Source organism: Leptosomus discolor, chromosome 2 (assembly GCF_034619465.1).
Source record: "Leptosomus discolor isolate bLepDis1 chromosome 2, bLepDis1.hap2, whole genome shotgun sequence".
NCBI lineage: Eukaryota > Metazoa > Chordata > Aves > Leptosomiformes > Leptosomidae > Leptosomus > Leptosomus discolor.
The window spans coordinates 7,378,843-7,392,929 of record NC_141392.1 but is presented as its reverse complement, the minus strand read 5'-3'; the positions used below and the strand labels follow the sequence as shown (position 1 = coordinate 7,392,929).

Genomic DNA, 14,087 nt, shown 5'->3' with positions numbered 1-14,087 from the left:
ACCCACAGCCAAATAATGGCATTCATTCAGCAAAGAAAAAGAATGATTTTCTATTCAAGTCATGGCTAATCTGAACAGCACCCTAAAGCCTGGTACTAGAGCATTGTAAAATGGCATGAACCTACCAAAAAGAAAAATGGATAGTGGTTTTTATTTTTTTCTCCTCAGAATTTCTAGTATATCTTCACTAAAAAGAAAACATTCTGTATTATATGAGTCAAAATCATAGATAAAATTTATGCTATTTATTGCTTTATTGTCCATGTCACGTACAAAACAAATAGCACATTTAACATGAATTGTTGTAACTTCTGAATATTAGAATTTTTTCTGAAAATTCAAGTCAGAAACATGGATGTAGATCCTCAGTGAATAGTTTGCATTGTCATCAAATTGAAGCAAGATACTCATCTGTTGTCATGAGTTAAAGTTTTGGGTTCAATGCTTTTCACTGGAGTCCAGTCATATGTGCGAGTAGATAAACCGTATGAAGACCGCATCAAGAAGCACGATTACTGCTGCTTTTTAGACATGACATGTATGTTCTTCTCACTTTGCAAGTTTAACAGCTTTATTAAGAATGTCTGCTGCTATGGGGGTGCACTGGCTTCAGTGTGGCTTACCCATGCGTCATCCTCCTTCTAGGGGTGTACCTCCTCTGGCCTTCTTCCAAGCATGTCTCCGACAACATCATCTTCCACATGTCTCCTTCATTTCTCCTACTCCAGTGGCTGCCACTCTTTCTTAGAAGATACCTCAGCAGAAGTGCTGTGTGCTCCTATGACTGGTTGAATTTTTTGGGTGGAATGGGTTGCTCCCGCTGGTTTCAGAGGCAGCTCTAACTGCCTAGCACAGGGTGGTTCATGGCCTTGTCCCACACAGTTCTTTCCTAGAGCCCGATGTCACCAGACCCTGCCCGTTATTCCCTGTACATGGCACTATTCCTGTAATGTAAGCATAGTGGGTTTTCCAGCACTTTGAGGGAAACAGATTCTGGAGGTTATTGTCTAGCTAGGAGGGAGAGGAAAGCAGAAGTTGTTTAAGATCACTGTGTGTCATCTACCTGTTTTAGAGGTAGTTGCATTACAGGATTGTGTTACAAAACTGGTACAGCAAAAATAGTTTGAAAAACATCTATTCTTGGGACAATTGCTGGTGTAATTGACATGTTTTATCTTTTATGTATTTGCACGTTTTATGGAACAGCTGCATGTGCAGTAGACTTGTGTTGATCTGTTGATATAAATCATTATGAGGTAGATGCAGAATTTTTGCTTTAGCAAGTTGGATTAATTTTTCGTATCTGAAGAGGGAAATGAAAATTTAGATAAAGGAACACAGGACTGTGTCATAGACAGCATTAAGTTAGAAAATATATACGATTTTTTAAAATCTTATTGTGAAAAATTTTCCTAGGCAGAGGGTGCTGTACAACAAATACATTAATTGACAAACGTATACAAATATTCCTCTGACGTGTAGAAGCTATGGTAAAGTTCGTTTCCCATTTGTGGTAGGCTGTCAATTTATCAGTCAGAACATATGGATTAATATCACATTGTGGCCTACATCAGAAATATAACTAGCATGAACTTACGGATGAAGAATGGCGGGGGGTGTTGGAACACAGTTAAGTCTGTGCTGGAATATTAATTGCAGATTTCCTGAGTTGCAAGTATTTTGCTGTGGGCTTTGTTTTTTAGCTATAACGTCGCATTAGTGGGAATTCACATACTGTGGTGATGAGCGCAGTATAATATAAGGATTAGATAGGAGCTGAAATAGAGCCAACTGCTGGGCTCTGTTGATACAAGTCTGCCAGCAATTTCTGTTCCTATTCTACTCAGTTGTAGGCCTGGATTTTCAATAGAAGTGCCAAACAATTTGAGTTTTGTACATCAGTAGGGAAGCAAGTTTGCTGAAATCTTCATATAAGTTGCAGATTTCCCACCCCCACCTTCCTGTCTTCTGGAGAAACTCAGCTTTCATCTTGTTTTCTTCTTCTGGGTTTGAAGATATGATGTGTTATTGGAAGAGCTACTTTATTAACGTCATCTTTTGTAAATATTCCCACATTCCCTCCCAGTGAAGGAAGGGTTGTTTTACTGTCTTTACTCTCTGAGGTTCTGCTTTTTTGAGGTGGTAATTAGAAGCATTCCTATTCTAATATCTTTAATGAGGCATATTAAATTGCTACGGATGATACTGTTGCCAACAGGAAGACGATGTTTCTTGGTCTACTAGCAGTCTGTTAGAAACGATTTCCTAATACTTGAGATTGGGTTTCACTTGCATATCTAGTATGTCCTTTGCTTGGTCTAGGAATGTTTCCAGGATTGTCCTGAATCATATGTATGCTTATGGACCACCTTGGTTCATTACAAAAACTCTGTTTGCCCAGCAAGAGTCTGTTTTATCAAATGAAAGTATTTATTGCATAAAAGCAGAGGGAATTTCTCTTGAGGTCTTTGGAATGGGGTATAATACTTGTTGAATTTTTGTATGATGATAGACCCTAGATTTACAATGCCAGATGGCAAATGCATCCAGTTGGGTTTTGAATGTCTCCAGAGGAGGAGACTCTACAACCTCTCTGGGCAGCCTGTTCCAGGGCTCTGTCACCTTCACAGGGAAAAAGTTTTTCCTTATGTTCATGTGGAACCTCCTGTGCTCCAGCTTGCACCCGTTGCCCCTTGTCCTGTCATTGGCCATCACTGAGAAGAGCCCGGCTCCATCCTCCTGACACTCGCCCTTTATGTATTTATAAACACTGATGAGGTCACCCCTCAGTCTCCTCCAAGCTCAAGAGACCCAGCTCCCTCAGCCTTTCATTGTAAGGGAGATGTTCCACCCCCTTCATCACCTTTGTGGCTCTGCACTGGACTCTTTCCAGTAGTTCCCTGTCCTTCTTGACCTGAGGGGCCCAGAACTGGACACGCTATTGCAGATGGGGTCTCACCAGGGCAGAGGAGAGAGGGAGAAGAACCTCTCTCGACCTGCTGACCACACCCCTTCTAACACAGCCCAGGATGCCACTGGCCACCTTGGCCACGAGGGCACATTGCTGGCTCATGGTCATCCTGCTGTCCAATAAAGAATATTAACTAGCTTGCTTTTATTTTTCTTCTCCTTAACCCTGTAAGGTCTGCCAGTTTTGTATCATTTAATCAATTCTGTTAGGTCTCTCTGTTTACTTTATATAAAACTAAACCCAATGCAAACAATCTCCCTATTGCTTTCACACCTCTCCTTCTCAGTACTCCCTTCAGCATCTTAAGTCTATGGTAAATTTTTTTAAAGTATTAGTGATATTCTTTAGGTCGAAAGAGATGGAAAGTTCTGTATGTAATGTTGGTGTTATTGCCATTGCTATGTTGTGATATCAACATTGCTCTTAATAAATTCTTCGTAAATGTAAACATCATTAAGTCTTTTGAACAACTAAACAGCAACTCATGAATTTACATGAACACTGCTAATGAACACTTATTTATTATTTTGCATCTCTGCAATTTAGTAGCAGATTTTCAAGACAATAGTCAATTTTGTAATCTTAATTTTATAAAACCAGTAGTATTTTTTGTCCCCTTCAACCATTTAATATGTAAATTAGGTATTCTCAAGCTTAATGTTATTCATTTTTTATAAAACAAATACATCATTAATCTGATTAAGTTCTTGGATGAGAGTGCTGTCCTCAGATCATTGTGGATCATTTATTGTTGGGCATACATCCAAAAAAATAGATTCAAGCATGGCACTTACAGTCTAGGTTTAGCAGAACTGTTGAAACCCTTAAATGGCATTTTTAGAAGAATGGGAAAACAGTGCTTACTTGTAATGGCAAGCATTATGCAAAACTTAGCAACACTTCTTATCCTTAACTGCAGCTCACTGATAATAATTCAGAGCTTAGAAATGATGTTGTTCTTTGATGCATTTTAAGAGCATAATATAATAAAGTGAGCTTAGTGTATCCTAAATCCTGTCATTATTGAAGCGTGTTGGTCACCACGAGACACATTCTGCCAGCAGCCCGAACCACCGTAGAGCTGCAGACCCCTTTCTTCTGAACCCTGAAGTTGGCTGTGGCTTTCATGTTAACAGGTGACTTCAGGTCATCTTGAACACCCACAAGAAACAGTTAACAAGAATACAAATTTTGTGTGTGTCCTTGTGAAAATGTGTTAGAAAAAAAACCTCACAACTTTTCACCTGTAGTGAATTCAGGACTACTTGGCATTTTCTAGTCACTGCTGTTACAACTACATTGTCTAACATCAGATCAGATTGTAAAGCTTTTTAAAATTGCTAGGCCTTTGAGTTCTTCTGTTTTCCTAATGTGAAATCTGTTAAAAAGGAGCCCATTTATGTGTGCTATGATACCTTTGGTAGAGTCATGAAATCTGATTGCATTTAGCAGTAGTTGTGCAACTTCATGGGATTCCGAGGGCTACTTTAAAGAGAATAAATTTAGAAAATAATAATTGGTGATGTTGTTACACAAGAAGAAATACATTTTTAAAAGTGTTTAGGTGAATTTGTTTCAACATAACAGTCAAATGTTTTTATCGGTAGACAAGTGGAAGCAGCTCTGCAAATAGAATGGTTTAGTGGATAAAAACGAATAATTTTTCAGTCACTGTTCTATTTCCACACTGAAAACAAAAGCTTCCACATTCTGCGAAAGATATATAGCGAAGCTAAGTTTATCTGGACTTGAAACAAGAATATGTTTTATCATTAAGTGTAGATTTACCATTTAAGTTTTTATGTGAGGGACACAGGAGACTTCAGGTTTCAAGTGGAGGGCAAGTTCCATATTTATTTAAAATATTCAGACAATTACATCAGCAGTACTGAAATCATACAGGAAAATTTCAATCATCCTACAAAGTGCAGGCCAAAGGATCATACATGTTTTCTAAAATTTGAGAACAATAATTTGTAAATTTTGTGTTTGAGTAAAGTCCTAGTCATTCAAAATGCCAACAAAGTTAACCCAGGTCTGGGAATACATGCACTTGGAAATAGTACCTAAATATTAGAGTGGCTAGATCTTTAAAAATAAAACAATTAAATGTGCTTTCTCTAATGCCTGTATATTATCTTTTTTTTAGTTAAAAATACTAAAATCTTCTTTTTAGTTCTCTGTAATGAGAGGATTGACTAATGAAGCCACTTACAAATTTTTGTAGCTGAAATTGTCTTCCAAATGGTTAATCTTCTAAGGCTGGATTCAGGGGACATTTAATATTTCAATTTGCTGCATTTTGTCTTTGAGACTATTTTAAAACTAGGACTAGAGCTTATAATATTTTAAGCACTATTATGATATTAAACATTTCTCACTGATGTAGGTGCAGTACTGCACATAATTCAATGTCACAATGTCACTGTAGATTAAAAGGATGTTCTGGTCCAGGGTGAGTGCTTTATAAAATTTTATTCTTAGACTGAAATATTTATGGTTTTAAGCATATCAAATACATTTTTTCCATTGTCATCTTGGAGAAAATGTCAGTTCAGCATAGATAAATGTATATATTACATTTTAAGACAGAAATAGTTGTCTTTTAGATGGATGAACCCAAAAGATGTGAATAGAAGGAATATGAAGTAATAAAAATGTTAATTAATGGCACAAGAAGTTCTTAGATTTCTAGTAAAGCCTCTGGATTTTTGCCTGTCAATCTCAGTTTTGTGACTGAAGGATTTTTTTTTTTAGTGTCTATAGAAAAGAAAAGCAACAGTTTTTAGGCTCTGGGGCATTCACATCTTCTCCAGTTTGCTATAGTACCATGTCCTCTTCTGTAGGAACCGTCTTCCACTTGAGCAGTCACTGGTTGAAGCAGGTCTCTTGTGCTCCTACACAGTCAAAGGAAGCCTCAAGGCCTGTCCCACTGCTACCATGGTAGAAGAGGTGACAGCGGCAGGGTTACATCTGCTACATATGTGCCTTTCTTGGGTTGTTTTGGAGGGTTCATACCTCTGGTAAGTAGAGTCTTTTGAGAAGTGTGAACTAATTCAGGCTTTTCAAGTGTGCCATTTCAGGCTGTGTTTATTTTTAGTCAGATATCACTTACTGCTTGTGCTCAAAGCATCACTTTAAAACTGTAATGCCTGCACTTTGATCTGAGGATGAATTTTAACAGCATGGCTGACTATCACCAAGAGATTTGAGCCCACTTCCTTCCTTTTGTCATTTCTGATGCTTTTTTGGCCTCTAATTAACAAGTGTAAAGCTTGTTTCTTTGAATGTGTTGTTGAAGAATTAAAAATGAAATAGTAATTTAACTTTTTCTGTGGACGTTACGTTACTGTTCCATAGAAAATTGAGTTTGGAGTTAGATTAATCTACAATACAAATGCTTAGCAGTAGGTAAGTCTGTGCAGAGAGCTAATACGAAATAGCTATGGTTATTCTAGGCTAATTCCTTAGTTGACACATTCTCAGGTAGCAATATGCAAAAAGCTCAAATGAAACAAGGCAAGATCCTCCCTTCCCAATCTCTCATGTATCTTTGGAAAACAGGCTAAGTGAATATTTTACTTGCTTTCTCATCTTCTCTGACCTGTTGGACTGTACTAACAGTTTATTCCTTCTTTGCTGTCTTGCATTATGATGAATTTGAGCTGCTTTGTGAATATTTTACCTTGACTCACTTGTGAAAATGTTATTTTTGTTTGTATGTTGGCTTTGTTTATGTGGGAGTTGATGAACAAGAAATGGAAGAGGTACTTCAGATAAACTACTGAAGTAGGCACTCTAGCGACACCGTTGGAGCTGTTGCTTATGGAGATTTTATCTCTTAATTTTATTTGAATGCAAAAATTAACATGTAGGACCAAGACTGGGAATGTGAAATTCTATGAGGGATCTTGTCAGGTAAAAATGATGTTTCTTTTTTATAGGGAGGAAGATTGCCTTCTGTGACTCTTAGCAACTGTCTCTTGAAGAGCTATTGAGCAGCTCTTGGCTTAGCACCAGTTCTTTCTGCTTGTTAATGAATTGCAATGTGAGGTTTTTTACACATTATGTTGTTACATTGCAACTCCTGCCCCCCCCCCCCCCCCCTTTTAATGACTAGATCCAGAATTGTGTGGAAGTCTCTGTTAGAGAAGAATTTATGAAATATTCCCCAGAGTTTCTGGTGAAACTGAACGTTTTGGCTTTAGGGCTTCAAATGTTCCTCAGACAGTCATATCTATTAAACTCTGAATTGGAAGACTGGATGAGTTATATGGATGTATACTGTAGTTCTTCTGAACTTACATAAAATTGTCCCTTAAAACCTAAGGGACACTTTAAAGTGCACAGGTTTGATACTACAATATATTGGTTTTCAATACTTTCTTATAAACTGAATGTGAGAAGGAAATGCTTAAAATGATAGCAAGTGCATAAACTTGTAGGTGCGGTCTCTTTCTAGTTATGTAAATCAGCGGTACTGAAGAAGAGCAATTTAACATTTTCCTGGAGCAAGGTTCTTAGTTTGGGAATTTAATTGTAGGTTTTGCATTAAACTGCTCTTTGTGACTTCTATAACAATTCGGTACATCTCTTGATTTGTAGTTTAATAGGTTTAGTCACTACACTTGAAAGACATCACCTTCTCACTCAGGTCAGATAAGAATAAAAGGTTGCTCATGCAGAGCAGGCTGTCTGTGACAGTGAACAGCAAAACTTGCTATCTTGCTGTTCAGTTTAGTTCCTAGAGCTTATCAGTAATATTTTCTTAGATACATAGGACAAATCTGCCATAAAATAATTTTATAATGGCTAATCTCTGGCATAGCCTCACAGATTATGCAAATGATGGCAAAATTATTACTTTATGAATATTGTATTACACAGTAAATTTATAGACATGAGTTTAAAAGAAGAAAACAATGTTTAGGCCAACATAAGATAGTATGATTTGTTTGTTGAATGCACAGTAAGCAGGCATATAGCATGGACACCAGAGTGCTAGTAAGTTGTTTCTCGTGGGTCAGAAGGAATTTTGTGTTTGAAAAGCTGCATACTTTTCAATATAATTCTAAAAAATTATAAAGTAAACACGTTTGATTCTGATATTATAATTCTGTCATAACTGTCTCATCAGTGTTAGGTGCTTTGGCCTACTTCTAACTTTTTATAATAAGACTTGGTTTCTGTGCAGCTGTATGTAAGAAATCTAATTAAAGAACGCAGTTTCTAGGGCATATCTTGTCTAATAACTTACTTTTACAGACAGAATGTGCTCACTCTGAGGATCCATTGCATAACAAAACTGAACCTACCAGTAGCTACTACTTGGAAAATTATATTTGGTAATTTATTTTTGCTGCATCTTAGAACTTTTTTTTTCTTTATCGTGGCAGTGACTTCCTGCCCACTCCTAAATAAAAGCCTGTTGTAATCCTGGCCTGTGAATAGTTTGCGGTTCAGCATTCTTTCCTCTTCTGTGTCAGGTTCTCTGTCCGCACCACTGTAGAGGATTTTGTTTTATAAGAGGTAATGAATGGTGAATTGTTGATCTTCTGAAATGCCCCATTGGATCTTTCTGTTCAGAGCTCTACCTTGCTAGAACTGAAGTCCAGTGCTTAGCATTTGTATATGTGAGGTTGGACAATATGTGCTGCACTTGAGGGTGAATTTAGATGAAGAGTGTTTTGACGGAGATGCAAAACCTTTCTATATATATATAACATAGATCTTTTATATATCTTACCTATCTATTTATATATATATATGTACAATAGTGTGATTGAATATCACAACGGTGTTAAAAACTGCATTATTTCAGTCCCTTCCTTGAGATTTTTGGTTATTACTGAGGAATATGTGATTTAAGTATCCCAAAAAATAGTTTTCCTGTATTTCTTTACAAGAATGACTGCACAACATTTAAGCAACTTTAATGTGAACAATTTCATGATCTTTGGAAAATTTTTAACTGGCTTTTGGTGGGAAAATCTAGTTGAATACTTACCATAATTTTAAATTGGTCAGAATTTCAAACCTGCTGAAGCAGATGCAGTTTTGACATTTATTTTCACAAATTGTTTTCCATTTGTCAACCTGTTACACTTCAAGATCTTCACTGGGTCAAGTGTCAGTGCTTCTGAGCCTGCCCTTGTTCATAACAACCGAAGACAGCTCTATTTCTCTGGGACAATGAAGCACATAGTTTTCAGGATAAAACTTGCACAAGCTTGAAATGAAGCATTTGTGCTGCATGGTTCTTTAACAATGGGAGAAGCTAATTTTAAGAGAAATGATTCTTCAGTGTATACTGGTGTTAGCTTTTGCAATCACCTATCAACAGTGACTAAGGACAAGAAATCACATGCCCATGAAGGCACATGAAGAAGGACAACAGAAAAAAAAAAAAAAACAAAAAACAAAAGCAAACAACAGAAGCCCAAAGTAAGAAAAGAGCAATATGACTTACAACGGAAAACTGGAAAACTTAAACTAGGTTTAAGTGTACTACATGTGGTACAGCATATAAGTATAGGGAGAGGTATATACTACTTCAATGTGTGCTAAACCTCCTGTAAGTCTAGACTGCAGCTGATTCAGATGGTTAATTTTCCACCTTCAGCTATTTTATGGCTTCACCCTAATTTTGGTGTCAAATATAGTAATTATGAGACTGCACAGTTAGTGCCAGATGATCTGGCTGATCTGATTTTTGTTTTGTTAGGGTTAGTTTTCAGCTGGTTCAGCTCCCTAATCCAACTTGCTGTGCAGTTGCATGGGAGATGTTGAAGTATGCCAGGAGAGAGAAAGAGCAGGACTGCCTCATTTTAAGAGCAGGCCATGGTTAACTCAAATTAAGAACAAGTAAAGTTTGAAACTCCATCCTTAATTGTGGAAAATGCAATAGATAACAGATAATTTGGACCTGAAATTTCTGAGTGGGATGCAGTTTGTGCCGTTGCTTGTTCTTCAGATGTATGTTTACTGCTTTAATTGTAAATCTTGTATTGAAGTTTTGCTGTTTTTTCAAAAAAGCAGATGAACCCAAACTCAGTACTTAGAGTTTTTTTAATGTACTTTCTCTCTGCACAACATTCTCTGATGTACTTTTGTCAGTGAGGTACAACTTATCTGATTACAGCAGTATACTTCATGCTTATGTATTTTATTTTTTCATAGTATTTTAGCTACTTTTTCATTGTGGATCAGCAGTTTTCTTCTCAGAATGATCTTCAATCCATAATCTCTTAGTGGCTATAGTTACGATATCTCTTTTTTCTGGAAGGAAGAAATAAGCTAGCCCAGTTTTTCAGGTTTAAACATTTATGAACAGCTGAGACTGTTTGAGAACTTGCTGCTGCTGAAGGCTCTCATGTTGTGTGTCTCTTCTTCTGACCACACTTTTCCTCAGTCATTTTCCTATTTCCAGCAGCACAGCAGCTCAGGTGCTGAAAGATATTCTTTCATGGGTTGATGCAATTTGCTAACACAGTTTTTTGCAAATTTAATAAATTAACTGAAGGAGATGTCCAACAAGTATCAGCTTGCATGAACAGAGTGTGTGTCTTACAGGACCGCACGGCCAGGAGAAGGATAGGGGGCAAAGGGAAGGATAGACCTTGTCTCTTTGATGGTGCTGTGTTGTTTAATGAACTCACTAAATCAGACCACTGTGGTTGTTGTTAATTCGGAACACTTAATTTATGGTATATGACAGTATTCTGAGTGTTTCCTGTGTTGTCTTCTGAAGATCAGGTGTCTTACCCTTCCTGTCTATTGCGATAAAGTGGCACAAACCCTGTGAATATGTCTCATGAATAACTATGCAATGTATTGCAGTTAGTTTGAAGTAAATAATAATCCTGATTTATAGTTAGAAAACTACTAGAGAGGGTCCCAACCACTCCCTTTTATGGAAAAGTATATGAAAAGTTTTCCCTTAAAAAAGAAAAGTTATGACGAATTGTATTAAAAATTCAGATTGTACTTCTTTAAAATGTATTACTGCTTATTATTTAAAGTATCCAGTATCCGTTTAAAGATGCAAGACGAAGCAAACATTCTTTGGCTCTAAATATAGGAAGAGGCTATGAAGTGGTTATAAAGCTTTACTTAGCATGACATTGGTAGCAAGTGAAGGAGTAAGTTTAGAGCTGTACAATTTCCCATCTATTCATAGCAACATTTCTCTTGTCAACATAAGACCAAAATTTCACCTAAAGTATTGAAGGCCATCATGATCAGCTATTCTCACTGCCCACAAGTCAGAGAATTTGACTTAAGTTTCAAACCTATGATAACCCATGATACGATATGATGGTCAGACAAATTTCTCTTTGTCACAGGCTAAGTTACCATGACTCAGGTGGTCGTAGGTAACTGACTGTGATGCAGTAATTGGATTGAGTGTTTGAACCCTTAACAGTGCCCTTATTAAACACATAACTTCTTGATGAATTGACATTTAGGTTTTAGAAAGATGCATTTTTTTAATTTAAGGGCTCAAGGAGATAGATAATGAACTATCTTGCCATACAAATCTTTCAAATAGTTAATTAACTAATTAAAATGAGCGTCTTATTTCTAATCTGAATTTTTTTTAGCTCTGTCTTTTGCCTTTGGATTTTTTCATTACTTTATTTCTAGATCAGAGACTGTTTTACCTTCTTTGGGTTACATTAGCATACTCTTACCATTAATCATTGTGTATTTTTGTCAGCTATTTAAGTAAGAGTAGATGGTATTACAAACCTTTTCTGTTATAGCTGATTCTGTTTACACTTAGCATTTGAAATTTAGCAAGATAGCTTAACCTTCACCTCTATAATATATTCATAATTAATTCTTCATTTTTATTAATATAGTTTTAAAGTTGAGTCTCACAGCACTTTGTATTACAACAGCAGAGGTTCCTCTTGTTGCTGAGCATAAACTCTCATTAAGAAGAACAAGAAAATTTATGTTCAGGTTGCTTAACAAGTCTTACTGTTAATTGTTCTCGTTTTCCAGAAAATAAGTTAATTAACAGCTGTAGTTTTGGTTTTATTTTTAAAAATTACTTGTAAATATAGTATTTGGTTTTACTCTTCTTTTTTCCTTTTCTATTTTCTCACAAATAGAAGCAGCTAATATGTAAAAGGAAAGAAGAGATCCACGCGCAAGAAAACCACTCTCATAGAAGAGAAGGCAGAATGATTTCTGAATTTCCTCAAAAGCCAAAAAATATAACTTTATTTTTTTCCAGCAAAATGTCAGTACAGTCACTTTTTGACAAAATGTATTAATTTTTTTTTTCTTTGACTGGAGAACATCCAGAAGGAACACAGTAATTAATCCAATAACTTTTTTTTGCTGTGTTCTGTTAGACGAGCTGTTCTTATTATTATTAGTAGTAATAAGCACTTATAGTACCTGATGTGAAAATTAATACCAGATTGCAGAACAAGCCTAGTGAAGGAGTTTGCTTAGTTTTCATTTGTTTATGTTTTACAAATTTGTTTGTTAATTTGTAGTTTGAAATTTGGTGGAAGTGGGGTCATAATGCATGTGGCAAGATGGAGTAAGAATATTCTATAGAGAGAAGCACACAATATACAGTGTACTTTTAACTATGTAATATTTAAATAGGTGTCAGAAGTCTTTTCTTTAAAGGCCTAAGAGAAAATTCTCTCTTACCGTGCTGTGATGATAGCTATAACCCTGCTGTGCATGTGGGTTTTTTGTTTGGGTTTGGTTTTTTTTTTTAATTTTTGTGGCATTCATAGCAAAAGACATGGAATTAATATTTGGGCTTAACAACTGTTCTCTGAACAGAATAATATTTTCAGGTTTCATACCAGTTTTAGCAGAAATCATGTTTTACGTAAGCTAATTGCCCTTTACAGATGTACTTCAGCATACAATGTACTAAAATTCTCTGCGTTTTATTAGTTGCAAAGCATTTTTAACTAAGGAAAAAAATGGAGTAATGGTGTTTTTAAAGAAAATATCAGACTGTGATAACCAAGGATGTGCTCAAGTGGCATGAATACTTCAGTTCCAGATGGGTCAGCTTTAGGGGTCAAGTTGTGAAGAGAAAGCCATCACACACACTTCATCAACACCGTGGAATGAGAGACCAGTGCATTTACTGAGCAATGGATTTCCAGTGAGCGTATAAACTAATTGGTGGATGAACATGCCCCAGGAGCAATGATTTTAAGGTCATAGCAGGCTCAGTGAATTGTGCTGACTTACACTGTGTCTCACTGATAGCTGATCTTACCAATGAGCAGTTTAGAGGCATTCAAGCCTGAACTCCCTTCCATGTGCCTTGAATGGCATGTCAGCGGTCACTGTTTCTGACATCCTTTATATTTGTCCAGTCAGCTCTAAATCTTTAGGTTGGGCTTCAGCGTACTCAGGAAAGAAAGGAGAGAAGCAATTATTTTCAGTCATTGAGTTCTGAAGATCTTAGTGTTAATTATGCCAAACACGGTTGGTTCATCAACAAACTAGAAATGTTAGAGAGAAGAGAGAGAGAACTGATATTTTTGATGATCAAAAGTATCCCAATTATAATTTTCTATTTCTTAGATTTTACTTTTATTTCTTCTCATTAATTTCATATTCCCTTTGAAAACATTAGTTGAGTAAATACCGGTTTTTATGTGATGTGGCAAATTCACAAGCTGAAAAATTGCTGTAACATTATTTAAGAACTTCTTTAAGAACATCTCAGTCATATATCCCTTCCCTGCTAGTGATACATCGCTTCTCATGTGGAACATTTTCTTTTGTTTTGGATAAATGTTTACTCATTCTTTGTCTACTGTGAGTACAAAATAGAACCATGCAGAGGTCCTTTTAAATTTGCAATCAATTAAGGAATGCTACTGTAGCTCGAATTCCCTTTTTTGGAGGGGAGAGGAAAAGCTAATTTGTTTTATGATTGTTAAGCCTTTGCTGAGAGTATTATCTTTAATCTTAATAGTAATTAAGTAGTTTAAAAACAATTTTTGTTAATAATTTTTGGATAAAATTCAGCGGAAGATCTGTTCAGCATTGTCTGTGAGTATGGACATGTTCAGTGATCCTTATAAAGTTATTTAAAATAAGAGTTAACATGCTTCTGGCC

General features: G+C 36.1%; 1 protein-coding gene across 2 annotated transcripts in view; it reads left to right on the top strand.

Annotated features, from left to right (window-relative positions):
- CAMKMT (calmodulin-lysine N-methyltransferase) overlaps positions 1-14,087 on the top strand; it is a 218,461-nt gene that overhangs the window by 39,271 nt on the left and 165,103 nt on the right. The gene's annotated exons all lie outside the window — the stretch shown is intronic.